The 26,494-nt window shown below is 37.2% G+C and overlaps 1 long non-coding RNA gene across 5 annotated transcripts in view; it reads right to left on the reverse strand.

The window, feature by feature from the left end:
- The window catches only part of LOC146001133 (uncharacterized), a 98,521-nt gene that overhangs the window by 48,185 nt on the left and 23,842 nt on the right, over positions 1-26,494 (reverse strand). The window contains exons 1-3 of one of the 5 annotated variants that reach the window (XR_014443522.1): positions 13,193-13,258; positions 10,555-10,644; positions 9,850-10,000 (exon numbers count right to left, since the gene is read on the reverse strand). This is a non-coding gene — a long non-coding RNA (uncharacterized LOC146001133). Of the gene's footprint in view, positions 1-339; positions 404-9,849; positions 10,001-10,522; positions 10,645-13,192; positions 13,259-26,494 lie in introns of those variants that run through there. The other 4 variants (XR_014443524.1, XR_014443521.1, XR_014443523.1 and 1 more) reach the window with 4 other exon arrangements.

Consider the following 26,494-nt stretch of genomic DNA (forward strand, 5'->3'; position numbering starts at 1 on the left):
TAGAAAAATATTTTGAGGTGTAAATTCTATGTTCTCTAAAACTAATTTCACCAAGGAAGATTTCAGACCGAAGCAACACATGATGTTTGGGAACAAGCCAATCAGCAGCGTTTCACACCATAGCAATATAACAGGCCACAATTAGTGGAATCCTCCAAGACAAATGTTGCCTGTCACTTCAGTGTGAATTTTCCCAATTCTCCCATAATCACTATTACTTAATTTCAAACTTACTTGCTTAAGCTAACGAATGTATCTCGCACGTCTTCTCAATCCTTCCTTCAGATATGATGCAATGAAACCAGTAGCAAGTGGAAGTTGGAAGTGCAGATCCAAAATTTGTCACGAGGTGTCATCATATTGCTGTGGATGCTGGGGAAATACTGTTGTCACTTGGGATCATCTGTAAACAAGAAAGTGGCTATTGTAGTAAAAAATTAACAAAATTGGCATTTATTGCCAAATGAAACAGTAACAAGAATATTATTATCTTTGAATGTAAAGTTATTTGCACAAATGATGAATGCAATGTTAAAATTGTGCATCAATTTTATTCATATTTCAAGGAAAGGAAAATACAAGCAAATTAATACTCACTTGACTATAAAACTGGTTTATATGATGTTCTATTGACTTGGGTGGTGGCAGCCGCTACCGAAATTAATACATCATAAAAACCAGTCTCACCAATAAATAAGCACTTCTTTGTAGTATAGTAATATAAATTTCAAAGATCTACTTCAACTCAATTATGGAAGATTACTCCTCAAACTTAAACTACTGAGATAGTGCGATTCAAAAAGTGTGAAAATCTTTTATTTTTTTTTCAATATCTGCCCACTAATATTCCGGACAAGTTATTGTTGAAAGCATTAATTTCATTAACCTTTTCCCGCCCAAGCGTCTCGAACGAGATACCCAAATGTAACCCTCACTGTCCCAAGCGTCTCGATCGAGATGCTGTGTCAAGGTCATAGTTTTTATGTTATAACTTTTCTATTTTTGGCTAGAATTTCGATTTTATTTTTTTATATTGTTCCTAACACATGTATTTAACAGAAATGGTTATTTGCATTTTATTTGTCTTCATAAAAAAGGAGGGGAAAAGGTACTTCTCTTTTGCGGCTCTTTTCAACGTCAAATTTTTGCCGACAAAGGAAGACCGGCTTTGTTGTTCTAAAGCAATGCTTTTCACTCCCTCCTGCTAAGTTCATTCGAAAAAAGCTTGTTTATCAGTGGGGGAGGGGGAAGACTGGTTGTTGAATCTGCGTTGTGAGAATGGAATTTCGAAGCGCGCTGAAGGAAACCTTTGTTTTTTTTTAGCACAAGTATCCACAAGTGGCAACAGGGGTTACCCAGCATTGTCTAAAAATAGACTTTCAAGCAGCTGCAAGAATTGGCGCTCATTTTTCACTACGTTGTAGCTTTTCATCCGTGAATGTTGTGCGTAGGTGTCGTTTTGTGCCCAAGTGCGAGGACATTTTTTGGGTGAAGTGACAATTTTTTTAAATAATTTTTGGGGGTTTTCTCCCTTCCCCCTCCATATACGCCAAATTTGCATAAATTTTGCAATTTGACTTTTTTTTCGGGGATTTCACCCCTTTCCCCCTCTATATGTACGCCGAATGTGCATAAATTATATATTGTCTGAATCTGTGATTCATTCTGCGTACAACGGTATATCTTTCATATCTCTAGGGCATTTAGTTTCTGAGCTATAGTCATTTCAATGTAACTGCATTTTGAAGCTTGAATCAGTGAATCAGTTCCTTTTGGGGGTACAACTCAAGTTACATTGGTCATATGATAATAATGCAAATATTTTTGTGTTCCTTACATGTCAGCGATAATTTCTATGTGCATTTTGAACTTTTCATATCCTTTTTTTCAGGGGGCGGGTGGGGGGGAGAGAAACCACATTTTTTAAAAAAAAAAGTATTTTCAGGGGTTTTACCCCCTTTCCCCCTCCATATATACGCCGAATGTGCATAAATTATATATCGTCTCAATCTGTGATTCATTCTGCGTACAACGGTATATCGTTCATATCTCCAGGGCAAATAGTCTCTGAGCTAAAGTCATTTCAAGGTACCGCTGCATTTTGAAGCTTGAATCAATGGCGTGCCGACAATTCCTTTTGGGGGTATAACTCAAGTTACATTGATCATATGATAATAATGCAAATATTTTTGTGTTCCTTACATGTTAGCGATCATTTCCATGTGCATTTCGACACTGTCGTGTACTTTTTGCTTGAGGGGAGGGTGGGGAACACAATTTTTTTCCCGAAATTTTGGAATTTTGAGAGTTAGCCCCCTCCCCCACCACATATACGCCGAATTTGCAAAAATTTCATATAGTCTGAATCTCTGGTTCATTCCGCGTACAACGGTATATCACTCATCTCTCTAGGGCAATTAGCCTCCGATCTACACTCATTTAATTGAAACTCTGCATTTTGCTCAAAATCGGCTCGGGACAGAGAGGCTTACATGTGAAAAAGGCCTGTGGCGGCAAAAGGTTAATCCTGTAAAATACTATAAATAAATCTCTAGAGTACTTTCAGTGCAGCAGTTGTGTTTGTTATTCTAGATTATTATTTTTAGTACTGGTAAAATGTTCAAATTTTGCTACTTTCAATTTTCTTTTTCAGTTTCTCAAACCATTCCTAAAATTGAGTTCTTATTATTAACATAGAGTTGTAGCTTTCAAATAGAAAAGGATAAATTGTATCATTTTTCATTTCTGCATGACATAAATTTGAAGATAACCATGTTCAAGCCTTTTTTGGAAAAGTATACAAGAAGGTAATATGTAACACTTACTATGTGCCAATAGTTATGTATGGAGCAGAGACTTGGACAATGACAGAGAGACAAAAGAAAGATGCATGCAGTGGAGTATATTAGGGAAGACTAGAAGGGATAGAATAAGGAATGAGGAGATCTGACACACAGTGGGTGTGGTGAAGCTTCAGGACAGGATAGATCAGGCAAGGATGAGATGGTTTGGACACATGAAGAGGATGGATGCACAAGGAGTGGGAATAAGGCGAAAGGGGAGACCAAGATGTTGGTGAAAGAGCAGATAGTGGAGCAATTAACGTGAGAACAAGAACGAGACAGGCATTTACAACATGGAAATGAGAGACAGACATCGGTTCGTCTCATCTCGATTCCACCTCTAGTGTTGAAGTTGTGAGCCAACCAACCAACGTGCTCAGCTAATGAGATGGGGCAGCTATTTTGCAGTACAAAATTTGTAAATATCTCATTGATGGTCTGGTCTTGATTTATAAATTTATATCTGCCTCCTTCGAGTCTCGATTAGGATGGGCAATTCAAGTTCCCTCTCGTCTCAAGTCTCGAAAAATATAGAATGAACAACATACGCAAAGGGCCACTCGTACAGACTTTCTCAGTGCATAATGCCAGAGTTATAACAATTTTCCTCCAAAAATGCAAATTACCTATTTTTCGTAAAAAAATAATAATCACATTTTGGCTTATTATTCAACTTGTATGGCACCCAAGAACATGAAACACGTTTGATTGTCTTGAGAAATATCCATTCTTTGAAAACAATACTAAAGTTCGCGGCTTCTCCCCAAAATAATGGGAAAAGAGAGGGCAAACTCTAGATTTTTATATGTTTTTTCATTGAAATTCGGGGGACGTGCCCTCCCAGCCCCCCTTCCTCAGTCCCGTGTTCTGAATTGTACATGTGCTTATGTTTTAGCTGCAAAACAAAAGTTATCCGAAGTAGATTGCTCCAATAGTGCCAGAGTTATAACAATTTTCCTCCAAAGTGTGTTTCAATTTAAAATTCCCGCCGAGAAGCCCAGGCCAGAGAAATTTCTCTCTCTATCTCCTGCCATCACTGGTTTCTGGCACCGTGGTTGTGTTGCACATAAAAGGGGCCTAAAAGTTGAAGCCGAAACTTACGAACGAGATTTCCAGTTCTCGTGCAGAGTTTCATAACGATATCTTTAAATAACTAAATAATAATAATAAAAGAAAAGTCAACGAGGACGAAATTCATTGACATTTCCCCGACTTTTTTTTTGACACCTCAAATTCACTGACTTTTCCCGGTTTTCCAAATTTTCCAGGTCTGTCGCCACCCTGACAATGAATAGCATATGGACAGGTTGAAAAAAGACTGGGTAGCATATGCAGAGATCGCTAAAAGAACGGGTCGCCAAAGAACAAGTCTCAAAAATACTGTGCAGCATATGGAAAGGCTGCAAAAAGTCAGGGTCGCAGAAGGACAAGTCTCACAAACGCCTTGTACCATATGGGCAATCGTAAAAATAGTCGGAAGCATAAAGACACGTTGCTAAAAAAACGGGTGGCCAAAGTACAAGTTTCAAAACACTTTGTACCATATGGACAGGTCGTAAAAATAGTCTGTAGCATAAGGACATATTGTCAAAAGAACGGGTCGCCAAAGGACAAGTCCCAAAAACAATGAATATCATATGGACAGGTTAAAAAAGACTGAGTAGCATACGGAGAGATCGCTAAAAGAATGGGTTGCCAAAGGGCAAGTTTCAAAAAATATTGGAGTCACAACGACAGGTCACTAAATGAACGAATCACCAAAGGACAAGTGACAGAAATAGTGTTTAGCATAAGGACAGGTCGCTTAAAGAACGGGTCCACAAAGGACAAGTTTCAAAAAGACTGCGTACCATATGGATGGGTCATAAAACTAGTCTGTAACTTAAGGACAGGTCACTGAAAGAATGAGTCGCCAATGGACAAGTCTCAAAAAGACTGGGTAGCATAAGGACAGGTCACTGAAAGAACGGGTCGACAAAAGACAAGTCTCAGAAACACTTTCTACCATATAGACAATCGTAAAGACACCTTGCTGAAAGACCGGGTTTCTAAAGGACAAGTCTCAAAAACATTTTGTACCATATGGACCGATCGGTAAAAGAATGGGTCGCCAAAGTACAAGTCTCAAAAATACTGTGTAGCATATGGAAAGGTCGGAAAGAGACGAGGTAGCAAAAGGACAGTTGCCAAAAGAACGGGTCACCAAATGACCACTCTCAAAAACACTTTGTACCATATGGACAGGTCGTAAAAATATTCTGTAGCATAAGGACATGTTACTAAAACAACGGGTCGCCAAAGGACAAATCTCAAAAAAACTTTGTACCATATGGACAGATAGCTAAAAGAACAGGTGGCCAAAGTACAAGTCCCAAAAACAGTTTCTACCATATGGGCAGGTTGCAAAAATAGCTTGTATCAGGTTGTAAAAAAACTGGTCGCCAGACGACAAGTCTCTAAAACAATGAGTAGCATATGGACAGGTTGAAAAAAGACTGGATAGCATATGGAGAGATCGCTAAAAGAATGGGTCGCCAATGGACAAATCTCAAAAATACTGTATAGTTAATAGAAAAACCACAAAAACACTGGGTCGCAGAAGGACAAGTCTCACAAACACTTTGTACCATATGGACAATCGTAAAAATAGTCGGAAGCATAAGGACACGTTGCTAAACAACGCGTTGAGAAAGGATAAGTCTCAAAATACTTTGTACCATACAGACAATCATAAAAATTATCGACAACAAAGACAAGTTGCTAAAACAACGGGTGGCCAAAGTACAAGTCTCACAAACACTTCGTACTATATGGACAGATCGTAAAAATAGTCTGTAGCTTAAGTACATGTTGTCAAAAGAATGGGTCGCCAATGGACAAGTGTCAAAAAATCTGTGTAGCATAAGGACAGATCTCCAAAGCATGAGTCTAAGAAAGACTGTGTAGCATATGAAAAATACTGGGTGGCAGAAGGACAGGTTGCTAAAAGAAGGAGTCTCTGAAGGAAAAATATCAGAAAGACTGTAGTATAAGAGCATGTCGACAAAAGAACGGGTCACCAAAGGACAAGTCTCAAAAAAAACTGTGTAGCATATGGAAAGGCCGCAAAAAGACTGCATCGCAGAAGGACAGGTTGCTAAAAGAATGGGTCGCCAAAGGACAAGTCTTACAAACACTTTATACCATATGGACATGTCGTACAATATTCTGTAGCATAAGGACACGTTGCTAAAACAACGGGTCGCCAAAGGACAAATCTCAGAAACACTTTGTACCATATGGACAGGTCGCAAAAACACTGGGTTATCCGGAGGACAGGCTGCTAAAAGAACGGCCCACCAAAGGACAAAAATACTTTGTAGCATGTGGAAAGGCCACAAAAAGACTGGGTAGCATAAGAACAGGTAGCTAAAGGAGAAGCTTTAAAAACACTTTCTACCATATGGACAATCGTAAAAATAGTCTGTAGCATAAAGACACCTTGCTAAAAAACCGGGTTTCCAAAGAACAAGTCTCAAAAACAATTTGTACCATATGGACATATTGTAAAAATACTTGGTAGCATATGGACAGATCGCTAAAAGAATGGCTGGCCAAAGGACAAGTCTCAAAAACAATTTGTACCATACGGACAATCATAAAAATAGTATGTAGCATAAAGACACCTTGCTAAAAGACCAGGTTAATAAAGGACGAGTCTCAGAAAGACTGTCTAGAATATGGAAAGGCCACAAATAGAACGGGTCACCAAAGGACAAGTCTCAAAAATACTTTGTATCATATGGACAGATTGCAAGAAGAACAGGTGGCCAAAGTACAAGTCTCAAAAACACTTTGTACAATATGGACAGGACATAAAAACAATTTGTAGCATAAGGACAAGTTGCTAAAAAAAAATAGTCGCCAAAGGACAAGACTAAAAAACAATGAGTAGCATATGTATAAGATGAAAAAAGACTGGGTAGCAGATGGAGAGATTGCAAAAAAGAACAGGTTGCCAAAGGACAAGTCTCACAAACACTTTGTACCATATGGACAGGTCGTGAAAATAGTTGGTAGCATAAGGACACATTGCTAAAAGAACCAAAGGATAAGTCTGAAAAACACTTCGGACAATATGGATAGGTCGCAAAAAAGACTGGGTCGCCAAAGGAGAAGTCTCAGAAAGACTGTGTAGCATATGGAGACATCGCTAAAAGAACGGGTTGTTAAAGGACAAGTCTCAAAAAGACTGTAGCATAAGGATAGGTCGCTAACAGAACAGGTCGCCCAAGGACAAGTTTCAAAAACAATGAAAAGAATTTGTAGCGGATGAAAAAGACAAAGGACAAGTCTCGAACACACTCTGTACCACATGGACAAGTTGTAAAACTAGTTGGTAGCATATGCACACGATGCTAAAAGAACGAGTAGCAAAAGACAAGTCTCAAACAGACTGTGTAGGATATGGAAAGGCTGCAAAAACAGTGGGTTGCCGAACGACAGGCTGCCAAAAGAATGGGTTGCCAAAGGACAGAAGTCTCAGAAAGACTGTGTAGCATATGGACACATCGCTAAAAGAACAGGTTGTTAAAGGACAAGTCTCAAAAACAAATTATAGAGTCAACAACAAAAAATCATAGGCAAATTGTCCATTACAATTTTCATTGTGCTTTATTCCACACCCTTTGTTGTTTTAAGAAATGAATTTATGTTCATACATAGCAGATGTAGCCCTCTGCCTATTGATGTTTTTCATGATCACCACATTCAGGAAAACGGACTGAATCAAAATGGTGATGGACAATTTGCCTACTATTTCTTTCGCTCTTGGGTATACCATATGGACAGGTCGTAAAAATAGGTTTTAGCATAAGGACATGTTGCTAAAAAAAACTGATCGCCAAAGGACAAGTCTCAAAAACAATGAGTAGCAGCATATGGACAGATTGAAAAAAGACTGGGTCGCATATGAAGAGATGACTAAAAGAACGGGTCGCCAAAGGACAATTCTCAAAAACAATGAAAAGTATTTGTAGAGGTTGAAAAAAGACTGGGTAGCATATGGAGAGATCGCTAAAGGAACTTGTCGCCAAAGGTCAAATCTCGAACACACATTGTACCACATGGACAAGTCATAAAACTATTCGGTAGCGCACTATGCTAAAAGAACGAGTAGCAAAAGACAAGTCTCAAAAATACTGAGTAGCATAAGGATAGGTCGCTAAGAAAACAGGTCGCCAAAGAACAAGTTTCAAGAAAATAGTATAGCGGCAGGTCGCAAAAAAACTTCTTCACCGAAAAACAGACTGTTAAGAGAACGGGTCGCCATAGGACACACCGTCAAAAGAACGGGTCGCCGTAGGACACACCGTCAAAAGAACAGGTCACCATAGGACACACCGTGAAAAGAACGGTCGCCATTATACAGGCCGTTGAAAGATTGGTCGCCATAGGACAGACCGTTGAAAGATTGGTCGCCATAGGACAGACTGTTAAAAGAACGGGTCGCCATAGGACAGACTGTTAAAAGAACGGGTCGCCATAGGACAGACCGTTAAAAGAACGGGTCGCCATAGGACAGACCGTTAAAAGAACGAGTCGCCATAGGACAGACCGTTAAAAGAACGGGTCGCCATAGGACAGACCGTTAAAAGAATGGGTCGCCATAGGACAGACCGTTAAAAGAATGGGTCGCCGTAGGACAGACCAGACAGGTCGCTTAAAGAACGGGTCGAAAAAGGACAAGTCTCAAAAAGACTTCGTACCATATGGACAGGTCGTAAAACTAGTCTGTAGCATAAGGACATGTCACTGAAAGAACGGGTTGCCAATGGACAAGTCTCAAAAACACTTTCTACCATATGGACAATCGTAAAAATAGTCTGTAGCATAAAGACACCTTGCTAAAAGACCAGGTTTCAAAGAACAAGTCTCAAAAACACTTTGTACCATAAAAAAAAAAAAGGTAAAGTGTTCCCCTGTGCATAGCACCACGCCATGAAGGCGTATAGGGGTGTGGGGGTAACGCCCCACACTTTCTTGATCCGGTCGTGAGTGGGGGTGATGTGATCAGCATCACGCCCCTGACCGCCTTTACCCCCCAGGGTTTCCCCCAGGTACCCATGTTATTCTACGCTGGGTGGGCGCCAGGGCCGCTTCCACCGTTAGAAAAGTTCCCGGATTTGAACCGGCCGGGGATCGAACCCGGGACCTTGAGCATGGTAGTCAGACGCGTTACCGACTGAGCCACCGCGGCCACAACAACAACAACTTTGTACCATATGGACAGTTTGTAAAAAGACTGGGTAGCTTATGGACAGATAGCTTAAAGAACGGCTGGCCAAAGGACAAGTCTTAAAATCACTTTGTACCATATGGACAGGTCAAGATGTCACATTAAAAGATAATCCTCAAATAACGCAACCCCAGTGTTGCTGTTGGAACTTGGAAATGTGACACTCATCTCTGAAAGGTCGTTGGTTGGTGAAAGGGTGGGTTCTCTATCTTAGCAAATAGAAAACCTGCAATGATATGAGTTTTGGAATGTCCTTGACCCAACTAGTGCCTATGACCAGACGAAGTAGGCCATTTTTTAATGCTGACACAAAGAATGGGGAAAATGAACAATTACATGAAAATTGCTCCCTAATTGCCAACATATGCAAATTATATGCACATTAAGCGAAAATATGCCCTAACATCCCAAATATGCATTTATATCCACTATAAAACTTTACCAGAGGAACCCACATCAAGCAAAATGGATAAATCCATTGAGAGCATATGAATTCTCCTCAAGGAAAAACACATGCAAATATGCAAAAATCCGTCTCCTAATCATCACAATAAGTGTAAATGAGAATTATGGCAAATGTCATCTGTTAGGTGACCAGGAACTGAACCTCAACCTTTCAACTAACTTTCATCTCTCCCAGCATCCTAAATGATCAAGCAAGCAACCTTACCCAAAACTTACAACTATAACACATTATGCTCTAATCAATAAATGCCGTGACCACCATACCTAAAATGTGGCATTTCTAGTCCCAAGCCACCAAAAGCCTTCCTCAAAACTCTCAAAAAGCTGCAGATGTCATTTGAAACTTCCATCCACTGAGGACATCTGCACATGGTTATCAAGATCTTTGAATGGAATAGGAAGTTCACCATTTCACCTGAAATGAAAATAAGAATTGCTTAATTCTTACAATAATATATATATATATATATATATATATATATATATATATATATATATATATATATATATATAAATATTATCCAGTCAAATTCCATTTCTCGAAAAGTAAAATTGCAGCATAGTTATTTCTATTAATTTTACGTAGCTTCTCTAGCTGCTGTGTTGATCACAATAATGACGAAATGGATGATGGAATAAACATTGACTAGATTTCAAACTTACCATTCTACCATGGACATCAGCAGTTAATATTTTATACTGTATAAGCTGAGAAATATAATAATAATAATAAAAAGGTTATCATTGTATAAAACTAAGAGAAAAAGGTCCAATACTAAAGCTCTACTAAAGATGCAGCAATTAAAACATCACAGATTTACATATTCCATCATGTACTAATTTCTGACATACAAACTGCTGAAGCCTTAACTGCAATTAAAACAGAAGCTCTGAACATAAAGCATTTAAAAATTTTATCAAAATTAATGTCACAAACCCTGTCAGATTATCCTATTTGGTATGCAATACCTTGCCATAACACCGTGCTGTTCCATCTTCGCAACACCCAAGGAGCTCCAAGGATAAATTATTTGCATCGTCATTGACCATATGTATGTCCTAGAAAAATAATTGCACTTGTTGACAAGATTCAGAATAAACAATTTAATGTGTACATAATCAAGTTTTGTAAAAAACTGAAGTTGGATAAAAAAAATCCATAACCTAACATTTTGAAATTATTAATTCTTTAATACAAAGGTAGACAGCATATTATTAAGAATTTATTTGGAAACCATTCGAATAAATACATAATCAACAAGAATGAAACAAATGAAGGTAATTAGAGGCAGAACCTAAATTAAGTTGGATAAAATGGTTAACCAATGTATATAAGCAAAACTAAATTCAAAACGGGAATTGAATACCTAAAAATTACACAACAGTGTAACAACTTAGCAAATAACTCTTAAATCTTCCATTCAGCAAACAAAAATATTATTTAGAATAAAAATATACAAAAAAAATGTTAAGTTCAAGAAACAAACTTACGACACACCCTCCAATACAGATGATTGTCCGACTGTTACAGACCTTGTTTCAGGAAGTTGGGATGGTAGTGAGGTGGGGGAAGTGTGAGCTGGCACAGTTCACTCTGAACAACTATATCATCTATGTTATTTCGTAAAATTTATGAAGGTTTTGCGTTCTAGGAATAAAAGAAAATGAATTTACCATGCTGCAGTATCAAGATTGAGAAACACTGCACCTAGTGACCAAAATGCCTCATGACTTGCTCTGTGGTCAGGTTTAGCAAATGGTGGGTAACGGTTCACAATGTTTTATGATTTTCCCAAATTCTCCTTGCTGAATGACTATCATAGAATTTTGGCGATTATTGGCTCACAAAATTTGAACCTTCCTTAAAACTAATGAGCATTATTTGGATTCTGAAAAAAGTTGTTTATGTTGGGAACAAAGCATCCTCCATTTAGAACCTTTTTTAATAAAGCATGTAGGGATACATTTTAATGCTAAGATAGGGTTCCCAGCTAGTTCAACAAAGAAAAAAAAACACTTTTTTTTCAAGGCTATGATGCACAACATGTCCTTCTAATGGAACATGTTATACCTTGTTTTAAAGCTTGAATGCTTGATTATAGCTTCTATGAAAAAATTAAGGTAAGGAAACTTACATTATGGAGCTTTTCACACTAAATAATGTTAATTTTCAATATTTTAATGCAATTTTCTTGTATTATCAGCAACGAGTTAATTTATAATAATAAAATCTTTATTTCTGTAGACCCATATCCAAGGGTGTGGAAAAGTCATACAATACTAAATATTACAAGTGGAGTAGGATTACAATGAAAATAACAAATGCAAACACAAAAATACAATATAAATCATATGGGTTAAACAGTTATAAGTGTTACATACTAAACTTGTAAAGGAGAAAATCCAAATATAAGAGACATACAATATCAAAGTAATTTAGATGCTGCAATTTACTAATCCAGTTTAACTATTTAAATTCTTTGAGATTATATAGAGGTATATCTGTTAAATACTGTTTAATTGCTTTCAGTTTCTTGTAAGTTTCTGTAATTTGTTTGATGTGTGGGGGAAGTGTGTTATGGAATTTTATTCCTGCAACATGAGGTGATTTGTCTAAAAGAGCAAGTCTGTGTGCTTGCATGTGGAAGTTGTGGTGATGGATGGTCGAATTTTTATCTAATTTACCGTGTTTTAGCACATATTCAATTACTTTATAAATATTTAGGGAATATATGGTCATAATTTTATTTTCTCTAAATAATTCTCTACATGAGTTTCTAATTGGTATTTTGAACATATACCGTATTGCTCTTTTCTGGAGAGTAAGCAGTCTTGAGTGTATTCCTGTGCAGCTCCTCACCATGCTATTATGCAATATTCTAGGTATGGATATACAAGTCCGTAGTATAGATTTGTGTTTATTTCACACGCTGTAACTGTTAGCTTGCAAGAATAATAATAATAATATTGCTACCAAAATTACCAAAATAGTTTGAGGCCGGGATCACAGTCTTAAAAGTTATTCCATTTTTTTGTATATTAATAGTACAAGAATTACTATGCATTAAATTAGATGCTCTTTTAGGAAAAGTGGATGTAAAAAGGGGGGTGAATTACTTTCTTCGGTATCCTACGTGCGTTAGCAATGCATTATGCACCTATTGCCACACGTCTCTATTAGACCAGTTGCATTTTTGCGACGATTCACTTGTTTTAATCAATTTGTGTCAAGCACGACTTATTCACAAGTTTTAAGAAAAATGCAATTCAACTTCCCAAATTGTAGTGTTCTTTTGGTCAAACTTTTTACTTTGCTCAGTGCAAGAATTGCAAATTACGTAATTTTCATCTACAAGCAATGCTATCGTGAAATATTCTAAACCACCAGGTTCGCATTAAAAAAAAGGGAGTAAATTGCGATGTTGTTTTAACTGTGTTTTGTGTAATGGCCGTGCCAATTACATAAGGAAGGTAGAATTGGAGCACTTTTACACTTTCACCAAAATCACTGGTTATAGCACTGTTAAAATCATAATAAACCACTTGTAACACTAAGTAATTAAGTTACATGTCCACACTGTTTTTTTGACAAAAATAAGTTTCATACCTTGTACTGCACCTCAAATGATGTTCTCGTAATTGCGTAGACGTTTCTCCTTCCTTCAACGGTTGCTGACGAATACTTATCGAGTCCAAGAAATGTGGGGGTGAATTTCCAACTTTGCCCCCCCCCCCCCAGCGTACTCGTTCATTCCATGTAATATCGTCAGTAGTTACTGTATGATAGTTCGTTGACGATACTTACAACTATGTGAACGTATTCCACAGGCATCGCACTTGCCAAAATGGGACAAGTATACGCGAACCACAATTCAAATTTTTGCCGAAGCAGCTGTTGCTTCCGCATCAAGCTGACCTGTGGTTAGAACTTGGGCAGACTGGTTGAAGCCAGAGCAAGAGAATAGCTGAAAAGGTGCTGCCACACAGTGTGAATTTTTGGAACTACGCAAGTTTTAATGTGTTACGTAAGCGTTTTACGCCAAGAACACAGAGAGATGAGACTTGTAGGATTTTCGGTAATTTTACATATAATGAACATAGTTATTTACCGGAAATCGCTACAACACATGATATTGTGTTAGGAGTTTTAGGAGATATAAGTTTTTCCCTACTTTTTTGCATACCTGGTCAATATGATATGCCCATCTTAATTTGTCATCAATAACTAATCCTAAAACTTTTTACTGGATTTTCATAATTGATTTGATTATCATCTATTTGTAAGTTTATATTGTCAAAATTGAGTTTATTTCCAGCATTAAAAACCATACACATTGTTTTTTGATAGTTTATATTCAAGTTATATGAATTTAAGTGCAGAGTTATTATATTTACTGATATGTAGGTTTGTATTTCTAATTGTTCTTGTGTTTTTGCACTGCAAGTTATAGTTGTGTCATCTGCGTATGTTAAAATATTTGTATTGCCTGGGGCAGGTAAGTCGTTGGTATATAGTATGAACAGTAGCAGGCCTAGTATGGAGCCTAGAGGGACTCCTGTTTTTGCATATTCGGTGTCAGTTGTAATTTTGTAAACCATGGAGTTTTCAGTATGTAGTATCTGCGTATACTGTAGTCTATCTGTGAGAAAAGATTTTATCAGTTTGTATGTATTTCCTCTAATGCCAAGATTGTATAATTTTTGCATGAGCATAGAGTGGTCTAAGCAGTCAAAGGCTTTGGACAGATCCAGGAAAATAGCACAGGGTATCTCATTATCTTCTAATGCATTCACAATTTTCTTAATAAATTGAGAAGTAGCTGTACTTGTCGATTTACCCTTTTGGAAACCATGTCGGAGTGGACTAATTATGTTATATTTGGCACAGATATCTTATATTTTTTTACAAACGATTTTCTCTAACAGTTTAGAGAAAGATGATGTGATCGTTATTGGTCTATAGTTTTTAATTACAGTCTTATGACAGATGTACAAATTTCCATTTACCATTAACATCTGTCTTTCTCCGACTCCCCCAACATCTCATTTTTCTGTTCTCTGAGAGAATGACAGCCGTCTCAAACGAAACCAGCATTCTTTCCCATGAAGCCCTGCATATATATTAGATCACCGCACCTGCTTCGAGAGAAAGAAGCCAGTGTGTTCCCGCAATAAACTCTAATATCCATCCAGTCCACATTCGGCCCATGTCACCATCAATTCACGTTCGGCTTGATGGTTGAAATTTAGAGAAGCAGGGGGCCAACGGTGAGATGCAGCTAATCACGAAACTTCAGGCATTTTAAAATTTAAAACCCCCCAATGAGACCCTCGTCCTGAACAACAACCCTCTGATCTCGAGGGAATAAGCAGCTGCCCAGGCTCAGAATCAAAACAACAGTTCTGCACATAACAGACTGAAACAGACAACATAACTTCTGCGAGCGTGCCAGCCAGTCTAAAGTTTGGACATTTCCTTGTCAATATGACTGATATCAAAATTTGAACTACAACCCTGCCCGAAAATATCTCTTCGCCTCAGTGAAGTTTAGACAGCCACAGAACACACAACTTTAACGAACTGTCCGAAGTTAGTCGCACCGAGTTATGCCTGCTAAAATTAATTACAGCGAGATACTTTTCGCCCTCCAAAGCAGCCTCGCAAACAAGATGTTATTGTGTTTCCGTAATATGCGATTATCACTCTTCAGTGCAGACTTTAAGTCATGTGGGGTGGAGCTATAGTAGACTGACCAATAACGAAGGCATTCCACACCGTTGGCAGCGTAGCTGGAGAATCAAGGGTGAAACCAAGATACATCAACAACAGTTGCAATACATCGCTCCAACTCTGCAGGAGAGAAAAACTTTGCTCAAACAGTTTTCGGTACATCGCTTGAACCCATAAGAAGCTTCAACACAAGACTCCAGAAGAGACTTTCCTCTTCACTTCAGTTCGAACAGTCGTGTGCTCTCTGATCTACAGTCAAACTTTATTGTTTAATAAGAAGTGTATTTGTTTGTGTGTACGGAACGTCGCAAGCGTGACTCACGGCCGTCTCTTGTCTTCACCCAGTGCATGATGGGCATGTCGACTCACAGCAACAGTCAGCTGTTATGGTAACGTATGTAGTGTGATGATCAATGTAAATATTTGGACAGCTCATTAAATAATTTCTTTTCATATGTCTCAGTGTCCTAATTTCTTGCAAATAACAATAACTCTGATTACTGAACTTGGCTCGTGAATAAAGACCAGCGAATAAGAACTTGAATGGCCTTCTCCACTGGCCAAATTACTGGCTGTTAACACAACATAAAACCCACTTATTTGATATTTAACACATGTCAAGTGTTGTGTTTATTTTTCAGGTTCTACTTTTAATCGCTGAAACGATCCATGCCTAACGAAATCAAGATTCGAACCAACCCGTTTCTATTAGATTATAGTCTTTAGTCCTTTTTTGAGTATTGGTTTGATTATACTTTTCTTCAGTAATTTTGGGGAAATTCCACTATTTATAGAGGCATTTATAGCATACTGTAGTGGTAATATGAAGTATTGAGAACATTTTTTAATTATAGAAAAGGAAAGTTAAAAATTGTACTTACGTATGTGAGTATAGTGCTCTTATTGTAGAACGACGTTTCAGAGATTGACTATCTCTTTCCTCAGGTTCGTATAAAAACTAAGTACTTGGCATAGTACTGCGTCAAAAATGTAATATGAGGATTGTGGTTAAGGGTTGGTTAGGGTACATTTAAAATATTAAGTTTTTGCTATTAGAAGTACGTAAAAACCAAGCCGTTCCCTAATAAAACTTGTACAGTAGACCTATTCACAGGTAAAAAAGTTAAAATTCTAAAAAACCTGCATAAATCACAATGCAACCTGCAGGTTTGGCCTTTCCTACCCAACTGTGCTTATCTATCCACATGAAGGTCAATTCTCAACGAATATTTCCCCTCCCCTTAATTTTCTCGTTTCCCCTTATTACGTCACAAATCCAACGTGAATTCACGTTCCTCTCTTGCAGCTTGCATAACTTCCGGAGTGACGTGGAAACCGATATTGGGTTCAATCTTCCAGGCTTTATCCCATTTTTTGAGGAAATTGATCCACCCTTCTTCCAAATTTCCTTCGTCCCTATTAAGATTACTCTTCCCCCCCCTACAAATACTCGCTGTTTCATACACGTTTCTTCCTAATTTCCTCCCCTCTTTTCTGATTACCTCTTTTTTTGCGATTCTATGCCCACTTTCCAAAATATGTTCCGAGAGACCCGTTTTGGGAACTTTTTCCCTTATGTCCTTTTCATGCTCGCTCCATCTTTTACCCATATTTCGGCCCGTCTGTCCTATGTACTCCTTCCCGCATTGGCATTCTATTCGATAAACCCTCTTCTGTTTTTCCGGTATTTCCCTAGTTGTCTTTCCTTTCTTATAATCGGTGAAGTATTTTTCTACATTCTTTGGTGCTTTCATCCCGCAAACGATTCCAAAATCTCTCGTTATTTTTCCGATTTTTTCCGATACGGATTGATGGTAAGGGATGCCAACGTACTTTACCCTCCTATTTTCGATTTTTTCCCCTCCTTTTTGATCCCCTTAAGTTGAATAAGGGTTTAATCAGGATTAGATTTTTAAAACAATGCAGGAAAATGGGGGTTTTACCAAACTTTTTAAAATGGGGGTATAAACCGTTGAGTGTAGGCATGATTGAACAAAAACAAGAAATACAGTTTAAAATACTAGGGAAATGTATTAGGGAGGCACATGGACAAGTCGAACGTCTTAATAAGGAATGCTATAGATTACATTTGGAAGTTAGTGGGGAACTAGACGAAGTGACGTGGAACCGCATTGAAGAGAGACACTTTAGAGCTGTGGATAAAGCCAAATTTTGGGATAGTAATACTATAGAGAGGAAATTGATGAAATTAAAATTGAATAGGAAGGATAATCTAGAGAATAAGAAACAAAAAACAGAGGAGTGGGGAAATAATGAGAACATTTTAAATTTAACCACCCACGAACCACCTAAAGAGTTGATTAGGATTATGAACAAGGGGCAGAAATTTGCAATAGGGGTAGAGAAACTTGAAAAAGAGGAATTCATAATAGCAGCAGAAACGATCGTAACAACTATTGACGAAAGGGAGGATAAAACTGAGGTTAGACAAAGGATACGTAATATTGTAGAACAACACTTGCAAAAAGAAATTAAAAAGGAAACGAACATGAAAGGGGGAGATAGAACACGGAAAGAGAAAGTAAACGAAAACCTAAGACGCGATTTAAAAAATGTAAGAAAATGGGTGAAGGCGAATAACGTATTTCTAATTAGGTCTGATAAAGAAAACAAGATGGTTATCATGGACAGAGAGGAATATCACCAAAAATTAGAAGATAGCTTTAAAGGTAACGATTTTGAGAAAATAGAGAAAGACCCTATTAATAAGATTAGAAGAGAGATCAAAAAAGGGGTAGAGACAAGCATTACATTGGGCACAAGCGAAAAGAAAATCCTTATTAAGGAAATTAAAGTTGGCAACATACCAATTGCTTTTGGAATACCTAAGACACACAAACAAGGCATACCACTTAGACCTATTATACCAACATACGAACATCCTGGATATGGGCTAGCAAAATTGCTGGTAAAAAGAATAAGGAAGGTAAATGAGAACACCCAATATAGCGTTAGGAATGCCGTAGAAGTTAAAGAATGTATAGAAAATCTGGAAATTGATGACGAGGATACAATAAGTAGTTTTGATGTTGTTAACTTATACCCAAGTGTACCGAGGGGGCGGGCGGGAGATTGTTTACTAAGGTGGCTGTTAGAAAAAGGAATAGACATCCTAACTGCTTGGGAATATGTACGATGGTATAACCTTGTAACGGAATATAACTTTTTCTATGTCAATGACAGTATTTATAGACAAAAAGAAGGCTTGGCGATGGGAAATCCCATTTCGGGTATAGTAGCGAGCATTTTTATGCACTTCATTGAGAAGGCAGCTTTGGAAAAAACAGGAATGGGTATTAAATATTATGGGAGATACGTTGATGATATCTTAATAATAGGAAAGGGGGTAGCACTGAACAAGGTTTTTGAAGAATTAGAAAAACAAGACGAAAGAATAAACTTCACTAGGGAAAACTTAAGCGATGGAAAAATCAATTTTATGGATCTTAGTATCTTGAAAGAAGGGAATAGGATTAGAACAGGAGTACATCATAAACCCCTATCGGGGAACTTATATATTAACAAGGAATCGGCGCACCCCGAAATAACAAAGAAAAACGTATTCCTTAACTTTTTTATTAGGGCCGGTAGACTATGCAATAATGAAAAAGAAAAAGACAACGAAATTCGGTGGATAAGAAAAACAGGATTAAAAAATGGATACACAAATAGAGAAATGGATAAGATAGCGGAGAGAGCACGGAAAATTATTAGGAAAGAAGGGGATCAAAAAGAAGGGGAAAAAAATCGAAAATAGGAGGGTAAAGTACGTTGGCATCCCTTACCATCAATCCGTATCGGAAAAATAACGAGAGATTTTGGAATCGTTTGCGGGATGAAAGCACCAAAGAATGTAGAAAAATACTTCACCGATTATAAGAAAGGAAAGACAACTAGGGAAATACCGGAAAAACAGAAGAGGGTTTATCGAATAGAATGCCAATGCGGGAAGGAGTACATAGGACAGACGGGCCGAAATATGGGTAAAAGATGGAGCGAGCATGAAAAGGACATAAGGGAAAAAGTTCCCAAAACGGGTCTCTCAGAACATTTTTTGGAAAGTGGGCATAGAATCGCAAAAAAAGAGGTAATCAGAAAAGAGGGGAGGAAATTAGGAAGAAACGTGTATGAAACAGCGAGTATGTGTAGGGGGGGGGAGAGTAATCTTAATAGGGACGAAGGAAATTTGGAAGAAGGGTGGATCAATTTCCTCAAAAAATGGGATAAAGCCTGGAAGATTGAACCCAATATCGGTTTCCACGTCACTCCGGAAGTTATGCAAGCTGCAAGAGAGGAACGTGAATTCACGTTGGATTTGTGACGTAATAAGGGGAAACGAGAAAATTAAGGGGAGGGGAAATATTCGTTGAGAATTGACCTTCATGTGGATAGATAAGCACAGTTGGGTAGGAAAGGCCAAACCTGCAGGTTGCATTGTGATTTATGCAGGTTTTTTAGAATTTTAACTTTTTTACCTGTGAATAGGTCTACTGTACAAGTTTTATTAGGGAACGGCTTGGTTTTTACGTACTTCTAATAGCAAAAACTTAATATTTTAAATGTACCCTAACCAACCCTTAACCACAATCCTCATATTACATTTTTGACGCAGTACTATGCCAAGTACTTAGTTTTTATACGAACCTGAGGAAAGAGATAGTCAATCTCTGAAACGTCGTTCTACAATAAGAGCACTATACTCACATACGTAAGTACAATTTTTAACTTTCCTTTTCTATATTCTGGATTTGTGAGTAACACGCGACAAACCTATAAAATGCTATTTTTTAATTAGATGATTTGACCAACCATCTGGACTTGCTGGACCATCTAAATAAATGGAGTTCAGTACAGTGTTTGATTCAATTTTAGTTGTTTGGGCACGATTGGGGTCAATGGGACAGTTTACATAGGAGTTTGTGAAATACCTATTGAATGGATCCGCAATGTGTTTAGGGTTAGTTATTTCTACTTCATTTTCAAATAATGTGGCATTTTCATTACGCTTATTGATTTTTTTGACTGCTCATATATGATATGGGTCATTCCCTGTCAAATCAACCAATTTTAAAATAATTGGTTGCATGACCATTTAAAAAAAAAAAATAGTACATCAGGGTGGCTACAAACAAGCAGAAATAAAATTCCCTGACTTTTCCAGGTTTTCCAGGACAAAATTTACATTTTTCCCTGACAATTACAAACTAAACTAAATCGATGTTTTTGCAAATGGAAATAATAAACTCATACATATCCAGGTATGGATTTGTTAAGTACCAATATTATCTTCTATTAAATTGACTTAATTTCTCTATTCTCTATGATTTGAATTTATAATCCTCTACGTCTCTTGTTTCCCCTTTAATACCAAAGAAGTGAGACGAGGATTGTCTTATCGGCGCAGTGGATGATCATATATTAGGTACTTAAAGTATACAATTGGAACTTAATATTCGTTTACCAATATTTATTACAAAACATATTAGTACTTATACTTTCCAAATACAATTAATTCAACAGAAATGTCTATGGATTATCTCCCAGTTAACCTAGTTTAATTTGTCCCATTTGATAGTCAGCAGTCAGTAAGTAAAGGCTACACGAGTCAGAGCAAATCGCAACCCAGCCCAAAACCCCCCACAGCCAACATGACCCGGAGCAATCCACCAAAAAATCTAAACTAAAACAATTTCCTTTTCTTGCACTTTTAAGAACTCAAAATAAATCAATAGACTTTAGGTAAATTACACCCGGCCATGAGGGCCTATAAAGGGCGATAGACTGTAATGCAATATACTCAGCCTGTCCAGCCAGTGTCCAGTACGTCAGAAGTCTCTCGTAGTCGGCAAGGATCTGCCACGCTAAACTTCTCGCTCGACCAGCGCAGAAGCCCAGCCAATGGCAGAACCTTCCAGAGTCACCTGTCTGTTGAGTCTACATCCGTCATTTATGAGCAATATTACACTATGGGCTTACAAAACAACCTCTCCCCCAAAAATTACAATTTTCTAGCACATAGTGTACTACTAGTTACACATATCCTTTTAGAATTCACATTTTCACATTTCAAACATACTCTTCTTACATAACCAAGTTTCAAGCTTTAGAGCGAGGTTTCGTAATAGTTATAGGGGTTTGCGCATGTCATCCCTCCAACTCCATCGCCTGTAAATATTCAAAAAGAAAAAGAAAACAAACTGGTACCAGTACAAGTTTACAAACATAAACCATTCATTCTTACTATAATACAGTCAACCTACACCAAATCTACAATAATTTACATTTATATAATGGGAGAATCCTTAATTAACCTTACATAGTCAGAGATCTTGTCGATCCATGTATAAAATTACCTATTATTGCCTCTCCTGGGCTCCAAATATCTTTTCAATTTATGTACATGTACTTTGGAACATAACTTGTCATCATCAACTTTCTTAACCAGAACTGAATTCTCTGTTAGAAATTTACTTATAAAATATGGACCCTCGTACATATTAGAAAGACTTTTAGTTATCTTGTCCTCTAAGGAAGATTTAATCTTAGTCCTAACTAATACTTTGTCATTGACTTGAAACGTTATGGGTGCATATCGCTTCTTATACAATTGTTTTCTCTTTTCCCATTCCCTTTGCATATTTCTGATAGCGTTTTTCCATTTATCTTGCAAATTACCATCTGCTACATTAAAATCCATATCAGATAATTGCCATTGGACTTCCAATGGATCCCACAATTGTCGTCCCAAAAACAATTCCGACGGAGTATACTTCAATGTATGATGGTATGAACAATTTAAACTATACTGTATCCTTTTCAAACCTTCATGCCATTTAGTTTGATCTGCTGAATAATAACATCTCAAGGCAGTTTTCAAAGTACGTATGTATCTTTCACTTAAATTGGCCTGAGGATTGCCAACAGATAATCTAATATGCTGAATTCCATGGTTAAATAAATAACTGGTAAATGCATCTGATACAAAATATGACGCATTGTCTGATACAATCTCATAACAATAGCCATAAGTCATAAAAATATGATCTAATTTATCAATCAATACCTTTGAACTCAATTTCCTAATTGGCTCAAATATACAAAATTTTGATGCTCCATCTACCAGAACAAAAATATATTTATAACCATTAGATACAGGTAATGGTCCACAAATATCTATGTACAACCTTTTCATAGGAATTGTTACAATTTCAGACGTTAATATATTTTCAGGGGTTGTGTTTTTACACTTAGCTCGTTGACATACAAGATTGAACTAAATCCTTAACATCCTGAGACATATGTTCCCAAGTAACGTGTCTCTGTAGACGCTTAAGTGTTTTCAACCAATTACCATGCGATCCTGTTCGCATATTAGTGTGATAATATAATATTAAAGGATGTTTCAAATTATCTGGTACACATATCCTATAAGGAAAATTCTTGGCTTTAGTTCTTTTGTATAAGAAACCTCGATGCAATTTATAATTTGGGAAATTTATACCTTGCTCCATTTGTCTCCTAATATTGGCCAATTCCTGATCTTTCAACATTTCTTTCTTCAAGGTATCGGCATGAAATGGGTTTACCAACATGGCCAAATTAACATTACTAACATAATCAGAATCTAATTCTTCCGTTTGATAATCTCTCCAATCATACATACGAGATAATAAATCAGAAGTCACATTTTGCTTAGAGGGTATGTGCACCACTTCAAACTTATAACAAGAGAGTTTCTCCATCCATCTCGCATATTTGGAATATTTCCGAGATTGTTTAACCATATAACTAAGGCTCATATTATCTAATTGAATAATAAAAGGCTGAATTTTCAAACAGTATTCAAAACGTGATATGGCTTGCATTAAACTTATAAGTTCAATCTCATAAATTGTTCGTTTTCTATCAACTTCTTTTAATCTTTTAGAAAAGAACGCCACTGGTCTCAGATTATTATTTTCATCAGCTTGTAAAAGACAAGAGCCGAATCCTCTCAAGGACCCATCACATTGAATAACAAACGGTTTATTTAAGTCAGGCAATTTCAAAATTACATGTTCTCTAAATAGAGTTTTAATTTTTTCTAGTGCCTCTTGTTGCCTAGAACCCCAATGAAACTTTATTTTGGGTGTTCGGATTTCATTTAAGGGAGCTACCACAGTAGAATACTCTGGAATAAATTTAGAATAAAAATTTAAGGTACCCAATAATCTTAATAATCCTTTTAAATTTCTCGGAGAAGGGAGATTTTGAATAGCTTCAATTCTGTCTGGATCCATTTCACAATTTCCTTGCCCCACAATAAATCCCAAGAATTTTATTCTCCTTTTCAAAAAACAACTTTTATTGGGGGAAATCGTTAACCCATATTCTCGTAATCTCTGCAGTACTAAACGTAAATGTTCCAGATGTTCTTTCTCATTAGCACTATGAACAATTATGTCATCACAAAATAAATGTAAAAACCTTCCCTTATAATCATGAAAAACTTGGTTCATAACTCGTGACATGCAACTTGGCCCAATACTAATGCCAAAAGGAATGACCTTATATCTATACTGATTATTGGGAGTTACAAAGGCTGTTACATCTCTACTAGATTCATCCAAGTTTACTTGGTTGAACGCTCTTTTCAAATCAATAACAGAAAATACCTTCCCCTGACTCAATTGAGCCATAGTTTCTTCCATATTAGCCACTGGGTGCGCATCATAGATTATTTTCTTATTCACTGCAGAATAATCACAAATAAGTCTTTTAGTCCCCCCTGAAGAAGGAATTACAAAGCAAGGTGCTGCGTACGGTGACGAAGATGCTTCAATAATGTTTTGTTCTAATAATTCAGTAATCACTCCATCTAGTTCCTGTTGTTTAGATGGTGGAACAAAATATGGACTCCGATGTACCGGAACATTATCATATAATTTAATTTTATACGAAAAGTTCTTTAAACGTCCTAGCTTAGAAGTAATAACATCAGAAAATTCACTTTTCAACTTACATAACTGTTGTTCAGTATCCTCTAATGCAAACTGTCCAAAAGATGCGCCAGAAACATCAGAAGCTCTGGATTCGAGTCCACGCCTTCTCTCTCGTGGCCTCCACGAAGTCCTGGACTGGCTCCGAAAGGAGTTCTCACCACTGTTTACATTTCTGACGAAGTTTTCCTGGTTCGCACCTGCTGCCTGCTGGAAAGCTACATGTTGACCTTGGTCAGTTCTCGTGCGCTGATAAGATCGAGCTCCGACACCTCGGCCTGTGCTGGCTGAACCCTGGGCAGTAGAACGTACAGGAAATGAAGGACGATCTTGTCTTTGTCTTTGACCTATATTCTGTAAAACACGAAAATTTTTGCATAAGCTTTCAGATGTCCATTTAATAGGGATTTTCTCATCACTTCCGGAAAAACCAACAATTTGTTCTAAATAGTTAATCACCATGTGGCACTGTTTCTGAAATCTCACACCAAGCACTAAGTCTAGAGGCATGTTTTTGCAAACATGAAAAGTTGTGGTCCACGATAAATTTCCAAGACCAACATTTAACATAACTCCTTTATTGATATTCATAAGGTTGTTGTTACAAACTATCACTTGCATATCAAGATCCCATTCTCGAACAGTTCCCCTAGTCTTTATTCGTTCTAAGAGACTTTCACTAATTAAACTATATGTTGACGCAGAATCTAAACAGGCCAATAAATTCAGATTATTGATTTTACAGTCAACAAACACAGCAGTCACTTTCGTTTCACCACCTTGTCTGGGTCCTATGTCACTACGCGATCCTTGCAAAGCAAATTGAGCACCTCTCACTTGCATCGGACACCATCGCTCAAAATGATCACTTGCTGAACATTTACGACAATATTTGGGCGTATATTCTTTGAATGCAGGACCTTTAGCCTTGAATTGTCGTTCGATATTATGTAATCCCCAAAAATCCTTGGACAAATAAGAAAGTTTTTCTAAAACTTTCAACTCGTTCTGCAATTCATTTAAAGTATTAGGTATCCCCTTTAGATACAATTTTTGGGAATACTGAGGTTTAAGTCTATCCACAAGATAACTTACAAAAGTGCATTCATCCATATCATACTGTAAAATCTTAGCAGCTCGAACTCTACTGTCTAAATACTCTAAGGGAGTTTCATTATCTCTTTGATTACCCAGTACATATTTATTACATAAATACTGTCTCCCAATAGAAGTTGCATACTTATTTAAGATCATTTGCAATACATCATAGCCAATTGTACACAAGTACCAGAGACAGAACCAGCATGGAACCATGCTCTGCTCTTATAATCCTCTACGTCTCTTGTTTCCCCTTTAATACCAAAGAAGTGAGACGAGGATTGTCTTATCGGCGCAGTGGATGATCATATATTAGGTACTTAAAGTATACAATTGGAACTTAATATTCGTTTACCAATATTTATTACAAAACATATTAGTACTTATACTTTCCAAATACAATTAATTCAACAGAAATGTCTATGGATTATCTCCCAGTTAACCTAGTTTAATTTGTCCCATTTGATAGTCAGCAGTCAGTAAGTAAAGGCTACACGAGTCAGAGCAAATCGCAACCCAGCCCAAAACCCCCCACAGCCAACATGACCCGGAGCAATCCACCAAAAAATCTAAACTAAAACAATTTCCTTTTCTTGCACTTTTAAGAACTCAAAATAAATCAATAGACTTTAGGTAAATTACACCCGGCCATGAGGGCCTATAAAGGGCGATAGACTGTAATGCAATATACTCAGCCTGTCCAGCCAGTGTCCAGTACGTCAGAAGTCTCTCGTAGTCGGCAAGGATCTGCCACGCTAAACTTCTCGCTCGACCAGCGCAGAAGCCCAGCCAATGGCAGAACCTTCCAGAGTCACCTGTCTGTTGAGTCTACATCCGTCATTTATGAGCAATATTACACTATGGGCTTACAAATTCAAACTTCAAAATAGTGAATTTGGAAAAATATTACAATTCACAACTAGGGAAGGATTACGGAATTTTGTCATACGCAGTAAGTTTAAAATAAAATACTTGATTATTTTTAAAGTTACGACTAAATGAGATAAGAGTGAAGAGTGATTGATTAAGAAATACAATTTGTAATTTATCAGTCTCATTATACATTCTCGGTATTATATGT

The sequence above is a fragment of the Lepisma saccharinum genome, chromosome 17 (assembly GCF_977018435.1).
Source record: "Lepisma saccharinum chromosome 17, izLepSacc3.1, whole genome shotgun sequence".
NCBI lineage: Eukaryota > Metazoa > Arthropoda > Insecta > Zygentoma > Lepismatidae > Lepisma > Lepisma saccharinum.